The 6,872-nt window shown below is 47.7% G+C and overlaps 1 pseudogene; it reads left to right on the top strand.

Moving 5' to 3' along the window:
- Positions 1 to 4,952: 4,952 nt before the first annotated feature.
- LOC111745038 lies at positions 4,953 to 5,071 on the top strand (annotated as a pseudogene).
- The last annotated feature ends 1,801 nt before the right edge of the window (positions 5,072 to 6,872 follow it).

Below are 6,872 nucleotides of genomic sequence, written 5' to 3'. Positions count from 1 at the left end.
GTCTGCGTTGGGCTTTCATCTCTGTATCTCTGGGTTTCTGTATCACTCTGCTGCCCAAGTCTCTGTATAGTCTTGCATTTAACCTGTCCTGTCGAGTCACTACCTTGACTAGTCAGGGCCTCACACTAGCCCAGCTCAGCAGGCACTGACCTACAAAGTCGGCGCTTGCCCCAGGCCCTGATTTCCCCTCATTTCTGAGGTCTGTTTCTGACTCTTGCTTCAGTAGGGGCTGCAGTGTGACAGCACCCAGGGTCCCCCAGACTGCTCGTCAGCAGGCGTACAAATGTCTTGCTTCACAAATGAAGATATTGGGGCTCAGAGCATTTTAGAGACTTGCCTAAAGGCACACAGTTAGTTCAGGGTGAGCTTGGGCTTGAACACAATCTCCTGACTCTAAATCTCATGCTCTTTCTACCCAATCATTTCACCTCGAACACGGAGAACAGAATCTCCAAGAGCTGAGTGCTATGAGAATCTTCCGATTTGGCGGGTTACCTCATGATGAAAAGGGGTCCTCAGACTTTCAGGGTTCTGGGTTCCTGGGTAGCAGAGCACAATATCGGGGTTAGTACTAAACCCACAATAAATAAACCTGTACCTCTTGTGCCAGATCAAATGCCGCCTCTATTCTGAGGACTTTGGGAGGCCAAAGGAGATGAGTCACTTGCTCTGATGTATATTTTGGAAAAATTTCTCTGGCTTCTCCATGAAAGTATATTGAGGGGATGGAGCAGATGTGGCAGCAGGGACCAGGTGAGAAGTGACTGCACCAAGGACGACAGCCACAGAGGTGAAGGTCATGAGCTGTGTTGGGTTCTGGGTGGATTTTGAAGCTAGTGCTTGGTGATGGGTTGGTTAAAGGAGAGTTAAGGAAATAGAAGGTTTCTAGCGTGACTTCCAGACTTTCATCCTAGACAACAAGGTGAATGGCGATGCCACTGACTGGGGGAAGAGTGGATTTAAAGGTTCATGCCTTCTATTTTGAAGGATCTTTTTAAACACCCAAGTGCAGATGTCCAGCAGACAATCACGTGGGCACGTCGGAGCTCTGTGAAGAGGCTGGATGTGAAGATATAACTAGGGCTCACTGGCAGGGAGTGTTTCAAGGCGTGAGATTGGGTTAGATCACATATGGAGTGAGTTTCAACAGAGCAGAGAAGGGGTTTAAGGAACACGTAGAGGACAAGAGTCACCATGCTCCATGCTACCCAAAGCCCATGGCTCCCAGGTCACCCCACATCATCTGGACTCCCAACTCCATATGGCTCTGAACCGACCAGTCTCACACACCCCGCCCCCAATCCGCCAAATGTTTCCGCCATGTCTTGGGACTCACAATCTGCCCTCAGCATAACCCTCTCTCTCTCCATCCTCCTCTCTGCTAACTGACTTACCCCAGAGGACACCGCTCTCTTTCAGTTCTTAAATGGGGACTGTTTTTTCCTCCAAGCACCGTGTAGGATTGGAGGAAAGACTAGTCTCTTCTATTCTCCTTGTTGCCTCTCGCTGACCATTGTCCCTCTCTCCTTCCTCAAACCCGCCAACACCTTCAGTGCACAGGCCCTTAAATGACTTCCCTAACTGCAAGTCACCTGCCTTCCTCCTGAGCACTCTACCTCACCCCCAGGGCTCACTCTCTCTCTCTCTCTCCACCTCTACTTCTTCCTTCTTCATGAATTCTGCATCCGTGTAGACAATTCGTCCAAACCCGAGGCTCTCAGTTCCTTGACCTCCACACCGCCAAGGCCACCTGCTACTGTTGTCCTACCCTGGATCTTGTCATAGCCAGAACAGCACCACTCCCGGAACTTCCATGGCAAACATGCCATTCTTGGACCTCCGCCCTTCAACTGTATTTCTGCCTCCTTCTTTTATCATTGATATGACAATTTGTCCTCACGTTTGGGACCCCCTAAGCCACTGGCCCTTCATCTTTTAACGGATCACCTCCTTTCCTATCTTCAGGCCCCTTCTTACCCATATGAGACTTGTGGTCCATTGTTTTAATCTATTCCTGGCCAAACAGCTGAATGTGGCTGCTGAAGGTTCTCCCTTTGACTTCATCACACAAAACTCAAGTAGGATCTTTGTGCTGCTCAGCAACCCAACCCCCGAAAAATGCTGGGCCGTATTTTCACCCACCTGTCTTAGAAGTGGAGAAGTAATCAGTACTAAACACAGCCTCCTTCTTGGCACTGACTTTTTAGGCATTTTGTCTGGACGGAATGGGGAAAGTATCAGGGGGCAGAGAAATCTGAGGGCTGCCCACCCATCCTGCTGTGGAAGGGGCTAAGGCAGAGAGCCAGAGGTTTGACTTGTATACGCCAGGTTTTGAGACTAAGAGGTAGCCTCTGACTGGGGAAGGACAATATTTTAGGGGTCATGCTTTTTTTTTTCTGGGAGTGGGTAAGGAGGAAAGGCACCAATCCTATTTAATTCTTCCCCTGAGTAGGGTGTGGTAGGGAAGCTTTCTAAGCCCTCTCTGGCACAGTGTCTCCTTAATCCACCCGCTTAGCTCCATGTTCATTGCCACTTACTTAGTTGTTTATTCTCTCTCCCAGACCGATGCTCACCAGTCTCTTTGGCTGGCATAATTGCTCCCACTCTGAACCATCATTCTAAAACCCAGTTCTAATTATGTCACTTCCTTTCTTTCCATCAGGATTGGCAAACTTCAGCCTGGGGGCCAAACCTAGCCTGCTGCCTGTTTTTGTCTAGCCCACGAGCTAAGAATGGTTTTTATATTTTTAAATGATTGGAAAAAATTCAAAAGAAGAACAGTATTTCATGACGTATAAAAATGATATGAAATTTGAATTTCAGTGTCCACAATACGGTTTTAATAGAACAGAGCCACACTCATTTGTTCATATATCATCTATGGCTTCTTTTGTGTTATACCAGCAGAGCTGAGAAGTTGTACCATGTCTGCTATGTGGCCTGTTACATGTAAAGTTTGCTGACCTCTTCTCTAGGTCACATATGTAGCTCCGTTGCCTCCAAAATAAAATCCAAACAGCAAACTCTTTACTATGACCTCAAAAGTCCTTTATGTTCTGTCTTCCAGTTCAACTTCAAGGATGTTTAACTGCTATGAGAGCCTTTCCATTCTTTAAAACGCCCTTGCTCCCCTTCTTTGTTTGGCCAATTTATACATATCTTTTCAGGCTCTGCCCTGGTGTCAACTCTTCCAGGGAGCCCTCTCTGACCGCCCCCAGGCTGGATTAAACGTCTCTCCAAGAATTCCCACAGAGCCCTCTCACCTGCCACGGGGCAGGTCTACAGGAAGTCGGATGCTGTGGAGAAGACAAACTAGCTAATGACGCAGAGCGTCGGTTAGACTGGACAATACGGAGGTTGGTGGTGACCTGTAAGAAAAGTTTCAATGGTATTAGAAGCAGAAGCCAGGTTTCTGTGAGGAGCACGTGGGTATGTGGAAACTGAGGCAGACAGTGTAGACTACGCTTTCAAAAAGTGCTTTGTCTTAGGAGGGGGAGAGGCTCGTTGCTAGAAAAGGACACGCGACGGGGAGGGAGGGAGGCGGACACGTGAGGATTCTTGTTTGCTCTTGGCAAGGACCCAGTAGAGAGATCACAGAAGGATCGGAGAGCGTCTAGGAGCCAAAGGTGGAATGTGGGACACGAGATCCAGCACAGCAGGATGGACTGGCCTCGCATGGCGGCTTAGTCTGTTCGGGCTGCTAGAATGAGGTGCCGGAGCCGGGGCGTCTTATAAACGACAAGTATTTATTTCTCACAGTTCTAGAGGCTGGAAGTTCAAGGGTAGATTTGGGTCGCAGACCGCCTCACATAGGGGAAGAGCAAGGGGTTCCTCTGGAACCTCTTTAACAAAGGGCACTAATCCCAACATGTCCTAATCGCCTCCCAACGGCCCCCCTCCTAGTGTCATCCCACGGGCATTAGGATTTACCATGTGAATTTGGGGGTCCAAATGTTCAGACCATAGTAAATGAGAAAAGGACACGTCTTCCCTTCGGGAGGTGACAAGTGGGTACAATCAATCAGACGGGCGCCTGGAAGGTAGGCTGAGCGGGGAGCTCCAGCGAGAAGGCTGCCGGCTTCTCATGTAATAGAAGGTGGAGTCAGAGGTTTGCGGAGAGAGGAGAAGGTTTCCAACAGCCACTGTGGAGGAAGGCAGGGTAGATGGACTGTGGCACTGGCGGGTCCAGTTACAGTCGACATCCATGAATTAATGGTACCAGGCTGTGTGGCGACGTGATTTTCTCAGGTGTACCGAGAAGAGGAAGGACAATCGGGCTGACCCGAGTTGGGGTTTTTAGGCAGGTGCAACAGAGAGACACGTCAAGAGAAGTCAGGATGTCGTCGAGAAAGCAGCCAAGGTGAGGAATCGAGGCATCCATGCGGGAGGGGGAAGGAAGTGAAGAAAGAGTGGAATCAAAGCCCAGTTGGAGCTACACACACAGGAAGTCCAAGCCACCAACAGCTGGGAAGTGGAGGCCGCAGTGAGAGAAGTAACTCGGGAGCGAGACGATAAGGCCCAATACTGGCCCTGCGAATGGCGGCTGAGATGGAGGGAAGGTGAAAGGATTCAAAGAGAAGGAAGGCAAGGAGCTGAGCGGACACGTTGTCTTTTGTATGGGCCACATGCTTGGAGGAGAGGAAGATAGTTAAGTCTGGGTCTAACAAGGCCAGTGAATGAGTGGAGTTGAAAGGCAAGAACTTCAGAGGAGACAGACATTATCCTTTACTGTCAAGAGACAGTAAAGGATAATGGTCTGGAAGAAGCCTTGGGGCGGTTGCAAGAGAGAAAGGAATGAGGAAAAAGGAACAGCCAGATAGAAGGGAGCGGGGCCGAGAAAGGCCATCTCGGAGCAGAGAAGGGATTTCTGCTCAAACGGAGGCTCCAAACTGGTGGGCGGCCGGCAGCCAAACCCTAGTTTGCTTTGCTTGCTCAAAAATTAAGCCAACATGGTCTATGGCCATGCCACCCCGAACATGCCTGATCTCATCTGATCTCGGAAGCTAAGCAGGGTCGGGCCTGGTTAGTACTTGGATGGGAGACCACCTAGGAAGATCGGGTGCTGTAAAATATGTCAATATGAAAAACTTGAGGTGTTTTTTCACTAAGATCCAGACCGCTGACCTCTTGCAATTTTTTTATGTCGGAGATAGAATTTCCATACCATAAAATCTGCCATTTTTACGTGTACAGTTCGGTGGTTTTTAGTATATTTGTAAAGTTCTGCAACCATCATTATTATCTAATTCTAGAACGTTTTCGTTATCCCAAAGAGAAAGCCTGTACCTGTTAGCAATTACTCCGTTTCCCCTTTTCCCTCAGCCTCTAGCCACCACTAATCTAGTTCCTGTCTCCATGGACTTGCCTTTTCTGGACCTTTCGCCTGAAAGGGATTCTACAATAAATGGCCTTCTGTGACTGGCTTCCTTCACTTCGCGCAACGTTTCTGAAGTTCATGTAAGTAGCAGCAGACATCGGTACCTCCTTCCTTTTTATGGCTGAATAATATTCCACTGTGTGGCTATCCCTCGGGTTGTGCAAACAGCCATCCGTGGATGGACTTTCAGGTTGTTTCCACTTTTGGGGCATCATGAACATTGCTACCGTGAACACTCACGTGCAAGTTTCTGTGCGAATCATTTTCAGTTCTCCCAAGTAGATACCTAAGAACGGAATCGCTGGGTCATAGACCAACTCTATGTTCAGCCTCCGAGGCACCGCCAGACCGTTTCCAAGGCCCTGTGTATCAGGGTTTCTTGCTTCTCTTGAAATTTCTGAAGGTCGGGCCATGTTCTTTCCACCTCCCCCCATGGAGCTGGGTCAGGGCACAGGGACTCTCCAGCTTGCCAAGTTGTCCCCATGCACAGAGTGGGCACAGGCATTGACCCCTTACCCCTAGCCCTTTACGCTGCACGCATTTTCCTTACCTGCCTGGTCCCAGAGGAAACCCTAGACGGGGCCAGGAAAGAGTGAGGACGTAAGTGATTTTGTTGACTAAGAACTAGCTTTCCAAAGGGCCTAATAAAAAAGTTTAGGAAGGTGGAGAGCAGGGGATTGTTAAGACAAGAGAGGAATTACAGAGCAGTGTGGAGAAAAGAAAAAGCCAGAGGGGCTGGAATAGGGCATTGAGGGAGGATAACGGGTATGGCTGGACGAGCATCCTTGCCTGGGCTTCCGAGGGCCAAGGCCAGGCAGCTCCCACAGTGGTTCTGGTGGACGTGGAAGAGCTGGGCCTCCAAGCCCTGTAGCTCAGTGATTTAGCAACTCAAGGAAATTTGTCTCCATCTAGATCAGCTCTGTTCAATAAAAATAGATTAAGAGCCATATATGTTATCGAATTATTTTTATCTTTACCAATCATTAAATAGTATCTCACTGTGAGTTTAATTTCAATGAGGTCAAGCATCTTTTAATACATTTAAGAGCCAAGTTAATTTCCTTTTCCGCGAACTCCGTTCATATCCTGGGACTGTTTTTCTACAGGATTTTGGTCTTTTGCACTTTGATTTAGAAAAGTTGTTTTTATGCTGTGGTTATTTGTCTCTCATGTGTGTTGCGTATATCATTGTTCAGTTTGTTTTCTTTTGATTTTGTTATTTTTTTTCCCATGGAAAATTTTAAAAATTCTATTGTGGTCAAAGTTGATGAGTTCTGAGTCATGCGTAAGGAAACCCATCTCACTGCAAAATTATAAATTTTTTTAATGGTGTCACATTTTAGATTTATATCTGTGAGCTGTTTGAAGCTTATTTTAGTGTAATGAAGGAAAGATACAAATGCATGTGTTTCCAGATGGCTACTCAATATTCCCAAAATGATTTATTGCATGATCTATGATTTCCTGTGGGTATTTGGATCTGTTTCTGGATATT

The sequence above is a fragment of the Pteropus vampyrus genome, unplaced genomic scaffold, assembly GCF_000151845.1.
Source record: "Pteropus vampyrus isolate Shadow unplaced genomic scaffold, Pvam_2.0 Scaffold145, whole genome shotgun sequence".
NCBI lineage: Eukaryota > Metazoa > Chordata > Mammalia > Chiroptera > Pteropodidae > Pteropus > Pteropus vampyrus.
This window is presented reverse-complemented; position numbering and strand designations above follow the sequence as displayed.